This window comes from Staurois parvus, unplaced genomic scaffold (genome assembly GCF_062004578.1).
Source record: "Staurois parvus isolate SC_StPar_1 unplaced genomic scaffold, SC_StPar_1.0 ptg002993l, whole genome shotgun sequence".
NCBI lineage: Eukaryota > Metazoa > Chordata > Amphibia > Anura > Ranidae > Staurois > Staurois parvus.
Window position 1 is genome coordinate 6,829 of NW_028320789.1, and position 13,172 is coordinate 20,000.

Here is a 13,172-nt window from a genome sequence, read left to right on the forward strand (position 1 = left end):
TAGTAGTTTGTCTCTGCCCCTCCCACAATGGGGAGATTTCCTGCAGTAGTTTGTGCCTCTGCCCCTCCCACAATGAGATTTCCTGCAGTAGTTGGTGTCTCTGCCCCTCCCACAATGGGGAGAGTTCCCTCCAGTAGTTTGTGTCTCTGCCCCTCCCACAATGGGGAGACTTCCCTGCAGTAGTTTGTGTCTCTGCCCCTCCCACAATGGGGAGACTTCCCTGCAGTAGTTTGTGTCTCTGCCCCTCCCACAATGGGGAGACTTCCCTGCAGTAGTTTGTGTCTCTGCCCCTCCCACAATGGGGAGACTTCCCTGCAGTAGTTCCTCACCCACTAATCCCCAAATCATCCTCAGTGAGGGATGGTACCGGTGCTGAGCGATCGTTTCTGGGCGTCGCTATGAGCGAAATTCACAAAGACAACGCCGGCTGATAAACTACCAACAACGCCGCATTCAGTGAGGACTGCGCAGCGAATGAGTCACAAAGCTTGTTCGATGTGTCAGAAATGGAAGAGTCCCTATTGGTGCGGCGTCACAGAAACGTCATTTATGAACATAGAAAAGATTGCAGAGATCTCAGCTGCATGGAGTCAGCGCATTCGTGCCGCAGGTGACGCAGGACTTCCTCCGCTCAATCATTTTTCCAATTTTGTCTTTTTTTTTTTTTTTTTGCAACAATTTGACACATTTCCTGGTTGCATTTCTGGCTCCGCGACACCAATAGAAGCCGGAAGATTCCACAACCATTTATTTTGTATAACAATAATATCCGTATTTTACATTTTTTTTAAATAAATCTATAAAAGCTATTTATAGTATATGCAGGAAAAAATATTTATATATATAATGCATCCCTCCTGAGAAATCCTCGGCTTTAGCCGCCTGATGAGAGCGCCATCGGAAGGAGCGACAACAAGTGCGATTATTCCTATTTGAGGTCGCATTCACAAAGTACTGCAAAATTGGATCGAAGATTGTTCAGTAAAATTTAGCTCACCCGGTACAGTGCAATGGTGCATAAACAAAAAAAAAATTCTAGTAAAAAGTACAAATTTGGTGAATTAAAAAAAAATTCTAGTAAAAAGTACAAATCTGGTGAATTAAAAAAAAAATTCTAGTAAAAAGTACAAATTTGGTGAATTAAAAAAAATTCTAGTAAAAAGTACAAATCTGGTGAATTAAAAAAAAAATTCTAGTAAAAAGTACAAATTTGGTGAATTAAAAAAAATTCTAGTAAAAAGTACAAATTTGGTGAATTAAAAAAAAAATTCTAGTAAAAAGTACAAATTTGGTGAATTAAAAAAAATTCTAGTAAAAAGTACAAATTTTGTGAAATTAAAAAAATTCTAGTAAAAAGTACAAATTTGGTGAATTAAAAAAAAATCTAGTAAAAAGTACAAATTTGGTGAATTAAAAAAAAATTCTAGTAAAAAGTACAAATTTGGTGAATTAAAAAAAATTCTAGTAAAAAGTACAAATCTGAATTAAAAAAAAATTCTAGTAAAAAGTACAAATTTGGTGAATTAAAAAAAATTCTAGTAAAAAGTACAAATTTTGTGAAATTAAAAAAATTCTAGTAAAAATTACAAATTTGGTGAATTAAAAAAAATTCTATTAAAAAGTACAAATTTGGTGAATTAAAAAAAATTCTAGTAAAAAGTACAAATTTGGTGAATTAAAAAAAATTCTAGTAAAAAGTACAAATCTAAATTAAAAAAAAATTCTAGTAAAAAGTACAAATTTGGTGAATTAAAAAAAATTCTAGTAGATTTGTAATAGTACTGCTTAGACCTTGAAGAAGGGGACATACCCCGAAAGCTTGTCCTCAAAATTGTATGTTAGTGCAAATAAAAAAAGTATCACGGACAGTACTCAATTGTTTCTGTAGTAAAAAGTACAAATTTGGTGAATTTAAAAAATTCTAGTAAAAAGTACAAACTTGGTGAATTAAAAAAAAAAATTCTAGTAAAAAGTACAAATTTGGTGAATTAAAAAAAAATTCTAGTAAAAAGTACAAATCTGGTGAATTAAAAAAAAATTCTAGTAAAAAGTACAAATTTGGTGAATTAAAAAAAATTCTAGTAAAAAGTACAAATTTGGTGAATTAAAAAAAAAATTCTAGTAAAAAGTACAAATTTGGTGAATTAAAAAAAATTCTAGTAAAAAGTACAAATTTTGTGAAATTAAAAAAATTCTAGTAAAAAGTACAAATTTGGTGAATTAAAAAAAATTCTAGTAAAAAGTAAAAATTTGGTGAATTAAAAAAAATTCTAGTAAAAAGTACAAATCTGAATTAAAAAAAATTCTAGTAAAAAGTACAAATTTGGTGAATTAAAAAAAATTCTAGTAAAAAGTACAAATTTGGTGAATTAAAAAAAATTCTAGTAAAAAGTACAAATTTTGTGAAATTAAAAAAATTCTAGTAAAAAGTACAAATTTGGTGAATTAAAAAAAAATCTAGTAAAAAGTACAAATTTGGTGAATTTAAAAAAAATTCTAGTAAAAAGTACAAATTTGGTGAATTAAAAAAAATTCTAGTAAAAAGTACAAATTTGGTGAATTAAAAAAAATTCTACTAAAAAGTACAAATCTGAATTAAAAAAAATTCTAGTAAAAAGTACAAATTTGGTGAATTAAAAAAAATTCTAGTAAAAAGTACAAATTTGGTGAAATTAAAAAAATTCTAGTAAAAAGTACAAATTTGGTGAATTAAAAAAAAATCTAGTAAAAAGTACAAATTTGGTGAATTTAAAAAAAATTCTAGTAAAAAGTACAAATTTGGTGAATTAAAAAAAATTCTAGTAAAAAGTACAAATTTGGTGAATTAAAAAAAATTCTAGTAAAAAGTACAAATCTGAATTAAAAAAAATTCTAGTAAAAAGTACAAATTTGGTGAATTAAAAAAAATTCTAGTAAAAAGTACAAATTTGGTGAAATTAAAAAAATTCTAGTAAAAAGTACAAATTTGTTGAATTAAAAAAAAATTCTAGTAAAAAGTACAAATTTGGTGAATTAAAAAAAATTCTAGTAAAAAGTACAAATTTGGTGAATTAAAAAAAATTTTAGTAAAAAGTACAAATTTGGTGAATTAAAAAAAATTCTAGTAAAAAGTACAAATTTGGTGAATTAAAAAAAATTTTAGTAAAAAGTACAAATCTAAATTTAAAAAAAATTCTAGTAAAAAGTACAAATTTGGTGAATTAAAAAAAATTCTAGTAAAAAGTACAAATTTGGTGAATTAAAAAAAAATTCTAGTAAAAAGTACAAATTTGGTGAATTAAAAAAAAATTCTAGTAAAAATTACAAATTTGGTGAATTAAAAAAAAATTCTAGTAAAAAGTACAAATTTGGTGAATTAAAAAAAAATTCTAGTAAAAAGTACAAATTTTGTGAAATTAAAAAAATTCTAGTAAAAAGTACAAATTTGGTGAATTAAAAAAAAATCTAGTAAAAAGTACAAATTTGGTGAATTAAAAAAAAATTCTGGTAAAAAGTACAAATTTTGTGAAATTAAAAAAATTCTAGTAAAAAGTACAAATTTGGTGAATTAAAAAAAAATCTAGTAAAAAGTACAAATTTGGTGAATTAAAAAAAAATTCTGGTAAAAAGTACAAATTTGGTGAATTAAAAAAAAAATTCTAGTAAAAAGTACAAACTCGGTGAATAAAAAAAAATACATTCTAGTAAAAAGTTGAAACTTGGTGAATTTAAAAAAAAAATTCTAGTAAAATATAGCATTATTGTTATTATTATACAGGATTTGTCCAGCACCAAGTTTGCACTTTTTACTAGAATTTTTTTTTTTGTTCACCAAGTTTGCACGCTCGTTAGGAACGCGACTTACCCCCACGCACGCTCGTTAGGAACGCAACTTACCCCCGTGCACGCTCGTTAGGAACGGGACTTACCCCCGCACACGCTCATTAGGAACGCAACTTACCCCCGCGCACGCTCGTTAGGAACGGGACTTACCCCCACGCACGCTCGTTAGGAACGCGACTTACCCCCGCGCACGCTCGTTAGGAACGCGACTTACCCCCGCACACGCTCGTTAGGAACAGGACTTACCCCAGCGCACGCTCGTTAGGAACGCGACTTGCCCCCGCACACGCTCGTTAGGAACGCGAGTTACCCCCACGCACGCTCATTAGGAACGGGACTTACCCCCACGCACGCTCATTAGGAACGGGACTTACCCCCGCGCACGCTCCTTAGGAACGCGACTTACCCCCGCGCACGCTCGTTAGGAACGGGACTTACCCCCGCGCACGCTCGTTAGGAATGCGACTTACCCCTGCGCACGCATTAAAAATGCTTCCCAGCAACGCCTGCTGATGAAGCTAGTGTGAACGTCGCCTTGTGAATGCGCCTGCCGTAGTGCGCAGCGCTCGTCGGACTGCCTGTCTGAGTCGCCGTGGTCAGCGGTGGCTCCGGCGCCCGTGGCGTCTCGTTGCGCCGCAATCCTATAGAGAGATATAGGCAGGCCGGTCCGCGACGTATAAACTGCTTGGTGCCATCGAGTCCAGCCAGGAATTCCACAGCTATTAGGCGATGATGAAATTCCTGGAGACAGCAGAGCAGATGCCATCCCAATCCCCTCCCTCCTGTATCAGCCCGTACCTGATCCCCCCCCCAGACCAGAGCCATGTCTGTGCCCCCCCCCAGACTAGAGCCGTGCCTGTGCCCCCCCCCCCAGACCAGAGTCATGCCTGTGCCCCCCCCCCAGACCAGAGTCGTGCCTGTGCCCCCCCAGACCAGAGCCGTGCCTGTGCCCCCCCCAGACCAGAGTCCTGCCTGTGCCCCCCCCAGACCAGAGCCATGTCTGTGCCCCCCCCCAGACCAGAGCCGTGCCTGTGCCCCCCCCCCCAGACCAGAGTCATGCCTGTGCCCCCCCCCCCAGACCAGAGTCGTGCCTGTGCCCCCCCCCCCAGACCAGAGTCATGCCTGTGCCCCCCCCCCCAGACCAGAGTCGTGCCTGTGCCCCCCCCCCCAGACCAGAGCCGTGCCTGTGCCCCCCCCCCAGACCAGAGTCCTGCCTGTGCCCCCCCCAGACCAGAGTCATGCCTGTGCCCCCCCCAGACCAGAGTCCTGCCTGTGCCCCCCCCCAGACCAGAGTCCTGCCTGTGCCCCCCCCCCCCAGACCAGAGTCCTGCCTGTGCCCCCCCCCAGACCAGAGTCCTGCCTGTGCCCCCCCCAGACCAGAGCCATGCCTGTGCCCCCCCCCAGACCAGAGTCATGCCTGTGCCCCCCCCAGACCAGAGACATGCCTGTGCCCCCCCCCAGACCAGTCATGCCTGTGCCCCCCCCCCCCCCAGACCAGAGCCGTGCCTGTGCCCCCCCCAGACCAGAGCCATGCCTGTGCCCCCCCCCCAGACCAGAGCAATGCCTGTGCCCCCCCCAGACCAGAGTCATGCCTGTGCCCCCCCCCAGACCAGAGTCATGCCTGTGCCCCCCCCCCCCAGACCAGAGCCATGCCTGTGCCCCCCCCCAGACCAGAGCCATGCCTGTGCCCCCCCCCCAGACCAGAGCCCTGCCTGTGCCCCCCCCAGACCAGAGTCATGCCTGTGCCCCCCCCCCAGACCAGAGCCATGCCTGTGCCCCCCCCAGACCAGAGTCCTGCCTGTGCCCCCCCCAGACCAGAGTCCTGCCTGTGCCCCCCCCCCAGACCGGAGTCATGCCTGTGCTGGGACTGGGCGCCTGGATGGTCCTGGCCTGGGACTGAGCTCACACTGTCCCCCCTTCTTTCCCTGCAGTGGGCAGAGGAGGATTTCTGGATGTCTTTTCCCCTCTTTGGAGAGGCGGGTTCAGTCCTGACGTGTTGTGTGCTGAGCTCTGCAGACCAGTCCCAGCTCCACTTCCCAGCGGATCTTCCCTGCCTTCCCGGGGACTTCCAGGACCTCTCTGGATGGATTGTACGCCCTAGGCTGCACTGTATGGAATTCCTTCTGGACCTCCTCCTGGTAAGTGCACCTACCTCTTCCACCCCCAGCCATGAGAGCTTCTCCAGGGACAGCAGGTAAGTGCACCTTTTCCCTGCTATGCAGTTTTCTGAAGGCATCTGGTAGGAACACCGAGCTCTCGTCTCTTCTGCGTCTTCCCAAAAAATGTGGAGCGATGTACCTACCTCTTCACCCCCCCCCCCCCCCCCGTCACTAAGTACATCTACCTTTTCTACCTTAGAATTTGTCTTCTGAGAATCTCCCAGTGACTATGTGCACCTACCTCTTCTAGACAGAGATCTGAGAATCCCCCAATGACTATGTGCACCTACCTCTTCTAGACAGAGATCTGAGAATCCCCCAGTGACTGGGTACACCTACCTCTTCTAGACAAAGGTCTCTTCTAGACAGAGATCTGAGAATCCCCCAATGACTATGTGCACTTACCTCTTCTAGACAGAGATCTGAGAATCCCCCAATGACTATGTGCACCTACCTCTTCTAGACAGAGATCTGAGAATCCCCCAGTGACTATGTGCACCTACCTCTTCTAGACAGAGATCTGAGAATCCCCCAGTGACTGGGTACACCTACCTCTTCTAGACAGAGATCTGAGAATCCCCCAATGACTATGTGCACTTACCTCTTCTAGACAGAGATCTGAGAATCCCCCAATGACTATGTGCACCTACCTCTTCTTGACAGAAATCTGAGAATCCCCTAGTGACTATGTGCACCTACCTCTTCTTGACAAAGATCTGAGAATCCCCCAATGACTATGTGCACCTACCTCTTCTTGACAGAGATCTGAGAATCCCCCAGTGACTATGTACACCTACCTCTTCTAGACAGAGATCTGAGAATCTCCCAGTGACTATGTGCACCTACCTCTTCTTGACAGAGGTCCGAGAATCCCCCAGTGACTATGTACACCTACCTCTTCTAGACAGAGATCTGAGAATCCCCCAGTAACTATGTGCACCTACCTCTTCTAGACAGAGATCTGAGAATCCCCCAGTAACTATGTGCACCTACCTCTTCTAGACAGAGATCTGAGAATCTCCCAGTGACTATGTGCACCTACCTCTTCTAGACAGAGATCTGAGAATCCCCCAGTAACTATGTGCACCTACCTCTTCTAGACAAAGATCTGAGAATCCCCCAGTGACTATGTGCACCTACCTCTTCTAGACAAAGATCTGAGAATCTCCCAGTGACTATGTGCACCTACCTCTTCTAGACAAAGATCTGAGAATCTCCCAGTGACTATGTGCACCTACCTCTTCTTGACAGAGATCTGAGAATCCCCCAGTGACTGGGTATACCTACCTCTTCTAGACAGAGATCTGAGAATCTCCCAGTGACTGGGTACACCTACCTCTTCCACCCCCTGCCATGAGAGCTTCCAGGGAGAGTAGGTAAGTGCACCTTTTCCCTGCTATGCAGTTTTCTGAAGGCATCTGGTAGGAACACCGAGCTCTCGTCTCTTCTGCGTCTTCCCAAAAAATGTGGAGCGATGTACCTACCTCTTCACCCCCCCCCCCCCCGTCACTAAGTACATCTACCTTTTCTACCTTAGAATTTGTCTTCTGAGAATCTCCCAGTGACTATGTGCACCTACCTCTTCTAGACAGAGATCTGAGAATCCCCCAATGACTATGTGCACCTACCTCTTCTAGACAGAGATCTGAGAATCCCCCAGTGACTGGGTACACCTACCTCTTCTAGACAAAGGTCTCTTCTAGACAGAGATCTGAGAATCCCCCAATGACTATGTGCACTTACCTCTTCTAGACAGAGATCTGAGAATCCCCCAATGACTATGTGCACCTACCTCTTCTAGACAGAGATCTGAGAATCCCCCAGTGACTATGTGCACCTACCTCTTCTAGACAGAGATCTGAGAATCCCCCAGTGACTGGGTACACCTACCTCTTCTAGACAGAGATCTGAGAATCCCCCAATGACTATGTGCACTTACCTCTTCTAGACAGAGATCTGAGAATCCCCCAATGACTATGTGCACCTACCTCTTCTTGACAGAAATCTGAGAATCCCCTAGTGACTATGTGCACCTACCTCTTCTTGACAAAGATCTGAGAATCCCCCAATGACTATGTGCACCTACCTCTTCTTGACAGAGATCTGAGAATCCCCCAGTGACTATGTACACCTACCTCTTCTAGACAGAGATCTGAGAATCTCCCAGTGACTATGTGCACCTACCTCTTCTTGACAGAGGTCCGAGAATCCCCCAGTGACTATGTACACCTACCTCTTCTAGACAGAGATCTGAGAATCCCCCAGTAACTATGTGCACCTACCTCTTCTAGACAGAGATCTGAGAATCCCCCAGTAACTATGTGCACCTACCTCTTCTAGACAGAGATCTGAGAATCTCCCAGTGACTATGTGCACCTACCTCTTCTAGACAGAGATCTGAGAATCCCCCAGTAACTATGTGCACCTACCTCTTCTAGACAAAGATCTGAGAATCCCCCAGTGACTATGTGCACCTACCTCTTCTAGACAAAGATCTGAGAATCTCCCAGTGACTATGTGCACCTACCTCTTCTAGACAAAGATCTGAGAATCTCCCAGTGACTATGTGCACCTACCTCTTCTTGACAGAGATCTGAGAATCCCCCAGTGACTGGGTATACCTACCTCTTCTAGACAGAGATCTGAGAATCTCCCAGTGACTGGGTACACCTACCTCTTCCACCCCCTGCCATGAGAGCTTCCAGGGAGAGTAGGTAAGTGCACCTTTTCCCTGCTATGCAGTTTTCTGAAGGCATCTGGTAGGAACACCGAGCTCTCGTCTCTTCTGCATGTTTCAAAAAAATGTTGAGCGATGTACCTACCTCTTCACCCCCCGTCACTAAGTACATCTACCTTTTCTAGAATTCTCTTCTGAGAATCCCCCAGTGACTATGTACACCTACCTCTTCTAGACAAAGATCTGAGAATCCCCCAGTGACTATGTACACTTACCTCTTCTAGACAAAGATCTGAGAATCTAGTGAGTAAGTGCACCTACCTCTTCTAGACAACAGATCTGAGAATCTCCAGTGACTAAGTGCACCTACCTACATGGAGGACACCTACCCTCTTCTAGACCTAGTTCTGTATATTTCGAAGCATGTACATTCATCTGCCTCTTCTAAAAGATCTGAGAATCTCCCAATGACTATGTACACCTACCTCTTCTAGAAAAGGTCTATCAAGATCACCAAACAGCCGCCTTTTCTTCCCTTTCTCCGCATAATGTACTTACCTCTTCTAGGTCCAAACTTTCAAATTTCCCAAACAGATATTTAGTGCACCTACCTCTTCCATCCACAGCCATCTGATCTTCCAGGGACAGCCGGTAAGTGCACCTATCCCTGCGTCACCAGATTGTAAAGGTGGCTTTGTAGATATTGAGGTCTTGTTAAACTTTTACTTGTTTCCAGAAACTTCTGCCAAATACACCGACTGCTCCCCCACTGGGTGCACCTACCTTTTTGACTCAACCACACAGTGTACCTACCTTTTCTAGACAGAGATCTATGAAGATCCCAAACTGTCATTTACTGTACTTACCTCTTCCAGACCAAGATTACCAGTCACTTAGTGCGCCTACTCTTGCCTGTCTCCACTTTGTGTACCTACCTTTTATAGACACGTTTTGCAAACTTTCTACAGATATAGTATACTTACCTGTCCTCCATTGTCAGTAAGTACACCTACCTGAGAGAGAGAGAGAAAGGTCTGCACACTCCCAGCATGCAGCATCTGCTAGATGAGGTTCTACAAGACAACCGCTTAATGCACCTACCTCTTCCCCCTCCCCGGTAGGTACACCTACCTCTTGTAGGCCAAGTTCTGTAGATATTCCGGCATTGTGTGTTGCCTCCCTCTTCTGGATGAGGTTCTGTAAGCTTTCCAAACAGCGACGTTATGCACCTACCTCTGTTCTCTCTTCATTTAGGCCACCTAAGTCAGTGTCCTCTCCACGTAGGTCACCTACCTCTGCTTCCTCTCCACGTAGGTCACCTACCTCTGCTTCCTCTCCACGTAGGTCACCTACCTCTGCTTCCTCTCCACGTAGGTCACCTACCTCTGCTTCCTCTCCACGTAGGTCACCTACCTCTGCTTCCTCTCCACGTAGGTCACCTACCTCTGCTTCCTCTCCACGTAGGTCACCTACCTCTGCTTCCTCTCCACGTAGGTCACCTACCTCTGCTTCCTCTCCACGTAGGTCACCTACCTCTGCTTCCTCTCCACGTAGGTCACCTACCTCTGCTTCCTCTCCACGTAGGTCACCTACCTCTGCTTCCTCTATACGTAGGTCACCTACCTCTGCTTCCTCTCCACGTAGGTCACCTACCTCTGCTTCCTCTCTACGTAGGTCACCTACCTCTGCTTCCTCTCTACTTAGACCACCTACCTCTGATTTCTCTCCACTTAGACCACCTACCTCTGCTTCCTCTCTACATAGGTCACCTACCTCTGCTTCCTCTCCACTTAGATCACCTACTTTTGATTTCTCTCCACTTAGAGCACCTACCTCTGCTTCCTCTCCCTTAGGTCACCTACCTCTGCTTCCTCTCCCTTAGGTCACCTACCTCGGCTTCCTCTCCCTTATGTCACCTACCTCTGCTTCCTCTCCACTTAGACCACCTACCTCTGCTTCCTCTTCATTCAGGTCACCTACCTCTGCTTCCTGTCCCTTAGGTCACTTACCTCTGCTTCCTCTTCATTTTGGTCACCTACCTCGGCTTCCTCTTCATTCGGGTCACCTACCTCTGCTTCCTCTCCACTCCTTATTCCTCCAGATACATTTCTCTCATAGGTAAGTGCTTCTTCCTGCCTCTTGTGTGGATGAAATGACATCTGCAGCTTCGGAATGTGCCCCCATTGGAAGGTTTCCCCTCAGTTCCTGTTGTGGTGACAACTCATAATTGTGGAAGTTCCCTCTGACCCCCCCCCCTACTCCTTCCAAATCTGAGAGAAAAAGTCATACTTCGAGGTGACCAACCTCCATCTCCGGGCACCAATCAGGGGTCACTATCGTCTTTTTTGGGGGCCCCCGACATAATGGCAGACTGCCGGCCAATGTTCTTGGGAAACGGTCAAATGGACGTTCTTGGCTCTGCATGGAGGGTGAGTGTCACATGGACGTTCCGGGATGTGCATGGAGGGTGAGTGTCACATGGACGTTCCGGGTTCTGCATGGAGGGCGATTGTCACATGAACGTTCCGGGATCTGCATGGAGGGCGATTGTCACATGGACATTCCGGGATCTACATGGAGGGCGATTGTCACATGGACATTCCGGGATCTGCATGGAGGGCGATTGTCACATGAACGTTCCGGGATCTGCATGGAGGGCGATTGTCACATGGACATTCCGGGATCTACATGAAGGGCGATTGTCACATGGACATTCCGGGATCTACATGGAGGGCGATTGTCACAAAGACATTCTGGGATGTGCATGGAGGGTGAGTGTCACATGGACGTTCCGGGATCTGCATGGAGGGCGATTGTCACATGGACATTCCGGGATCTACATGGAGGGCGATTGTCACAAGGACATTCCGGGATGGATGTGCATGGAGGGTGAGTGTCACATGGACGTTCCGGGATCTGCATGGAGGGCGATTGTCACATGAACGTTCCGGGATCTGCATGGAGGGCGATTGTCACATGGATGTTCCGGGATCTGCATGGAGGGTGATTGTCACATGGACGTTCCGGGATGTGCATGGAGGGTGAGTGTCACATGGACGTTCCGGGATCTGCATGGAGGGCAATTGTCACATGAACGTTCCGAGATCTGCATGGAGGGTGAATATCACATGGACGTTCTGGGATCTGAATGGAGGGCGATTGTCACATGGACGTTCTGGGATCTGAATGGAGGGCGATTGTCACATGGACGTTCCGGGATCTGCATGGAGGGTGATTGTCACATGGACGTTCCGGGATCTGCATGGAGGGTGATTGTCACATGGATGTTCTGGGATCTGCATGGAGGGCGATTGTCACGTGTGAACATTTGTCTGAAAGTGTTTGTTGGCCATCGATGGAGCCGATTGGAGGAGGGAAGAGGTTAACGGCCGTCAGCAACTTCACAGATCCCAGCGAGATCGCCGGCGTTCCGGAGGGTCTTCCATGTCCGTGGCGCTTCGAAGGAATTTTCGGATCCGGAGCAAAACATTTATTGTTAGAAAATTTGTTCTCATTGATGTTTCTTCATCTCTGACTTCTGGAAGATCCTTCATATTGTCGGCACTTTGGAGGATTTTCGTATCTGTGGCGCTGGAGAACGTTTGGTATCGGTGGCACTCCAGAGGATTCTTGGTATCGGTGGTGCGCATGAAGATTGTTGGTATTAGTGCTGTGGATGATATTTGGTATCTGTGGCACGTCGGAGGACTCTTGGTATCGGTGGCACGTCGGAGGACTCTTGGTATCGGTGGCACGTCGGAGGACTCTTGGTATCGGTGGCACGTCGGAGGACTCTTGGTATCGGTGGCACTCCAGAGGATTCTTGGTATTGGTGGCGTGCCTAAAGATTTATGGCACCGGTGGTGCTGTGGAAGATTTTTGCCATCGAGGGTGCTGTGGAGGATTTTTAGTATCAGTGGCGTGCCGGAGGATTGTTTGGCATTGGTGGCGTGCCTAAACAATTTTGGTATCTCTGGTACTCCAGAGGATTTTTGGTATCTGTGGCTCTCCGGAGGATTTTTGGTATCTGTGGCTCTCTGGAGGATTTTTTATATCAGTGGCTCTCTGGAGGATTTTTGATATCAGTGGCTCTCTGGAGGATTTTTTATATCAGTGGCACTCCGGAGGATTTTTGGTATTGGTGGCTCTCTGGAGGATTTTTGGTATCCGTGGCACTCCGGAGGATTTTTGGTATCTGGCTCTCCGGAGAATTTTTGATATCAGTGGCTCTCCGGAGGATTTTTGGTATCAGTGGCTCTCCGGAGGATTTTTGGTATCTGTGGCTCTCCGGAGGATTTTTGGTATCTGTGGCTCTCCGGAGGATTTTTGGTATCTGTGGCTCTCCGGAGGATTTTTGGTATCTGTGGCTCTCCGGAGGATTTTTGGTATCTGTGGCTCTCTGGAGGATTTTTGATATCAGTGGCTCTCTGGAGGATTTTTGATATCAGTGGCTCTCCGGAGGATTTTTGATATCAGTGGCACTCCGGAGGATTTTTGGTATTGGTGGCTCTCTG

The 13,172-nt window shown here is 45.3% G+C and overlaps 1 protein-coding gene across 1 annotated transcript in view; it reads left to right on the plus strand.

Annotated features, from left to right (window-relative positions):
- Window positions 1-5,734: 5,734 nt before the first annotated feature.
- The window catches only part of NBL1 (NBL1, DAN family BMP antagonist), a 27,323-nt gene continuing 19,885 nt past the window's right edge, over window positions 5,735-13,172 (plus strand). Inside the window, exon 1 of the mRNA XM_089667062.1 lies at window positions 5,735-5,960. The gene's annotated coding sequence lies outside the window, so the exon portion shown is untranslated. The remainder of the gene's footprint in view (window positions 5,961-13,172) is intronic.